Genomic DNA, 1,222 nt, shown 5'->3' with positions numbered 1-1,222 from the left:
TATCCAATTACAAGAGGACTGCCAACACGTATCTCAATAAGCAGAATCCTTGGATCGGAGATCAAAACCATAGTCATAATGCAATGTTTATAGGAGCAAAGACTAATATTCATTTTATTTTTAATAAAACATAACTCAGCAATGGACTAATACTTTTTCTCTTTAGTGCTACATGGATTTGGGTGGGCATTGGGAAGCTAGATGGTGCAGTGGATAGAATCTTGGACCTGGAGTTGGAAAGGCCTGAATTCAAATCTAGCTTCAGATATTTCCTAGCTGTGTGACTTTAAGTCATTTAATTTCTATTTTCCTGTATCTACATGCTTAAAATGGATAAAATAATTGGACTTAATTCCCAGAATTTTTGTGAAGATAAAATAATACATTTAAAGTATTTTCATTCTGGGAACCAAAATAGTGGAGAGAGCAGGAAATTACACGAATGCTCTCAAAATCACCTCCAAACAGCCATAAAAGATTACCCCAAAAGACATATTGGAACAGCACAACTAGCAAAAGGATGGGTTGAAACAATATGTGTACAAACATGGTATGCAGCAATAGCAGCATTGTGTTCTGATTAACTGTGATATTTACCTCTTCTCAACAATACAATGATCCAAATCAATTCCCAAGGACTTGTGATGGAAAATGCTAACAACATCCAGAGAAAGAACCATGGAGGCTAAATGCAGTTTGCAGTATGCTATTTTCACTTTTTTTTCTTTCTTGTGCTTTTTTTTCCCTTTTGTTCTGATTCTTTTTTCACTACATGATCAATGTGGAAATGTTTAACATGGTTGTGTGGTTGTGTGGGTGTGTGTGTCTCCTACATCAGTTTATTGTCTTAGGCAGTGGAGAGGGAAGAAAAGGAGGAAGAAAAATTTGAAGCTCAAAATTTTACAAAAATGAATGTTGCAAACTATATTTACATGTAATTGGAAAAAATATTGAGATGGAAATAAGTTATTGTGTCTTTTTTTCTTTATAATGTTATTATAGAAGTTCTTTTCCTGGTTTAGCTTATTTCACTATACATCAATTCATGCAGTTCTCCCTAGACCCCTCTGCAATTTTTCTTTACAAAATTTACCATAGCACAATAGGATTACAATGCATTAATATGCCATAATTTGTTTCATCATTTTTGTGCACATGGGACTACCTTAGTTTCCAGTAATTTTGGTACTACAAAGTATTTCTATATTTTAAATTTTTCTAG

Source organism: Notamacropus eugenii, chromosome 5 (assembly GCF_028372415.1).
Source record: "Notamacropus eugenii isolate mMacEug1 chromosome 5, mMacEug1.pri_v2, whole genome shotgun sequence".
Classification (NCBI taxonomy): Eukaryota; Metazoa; Chordata; class Mammalia; order Diprotodontia; family Macropodidae; genus Notamacropus; species Notamacropus eugenii.
The sequence above is the reverse complement of the archived record's forward strand: the minus strand, read 5'-3'. Positions refer to the sequence as shown.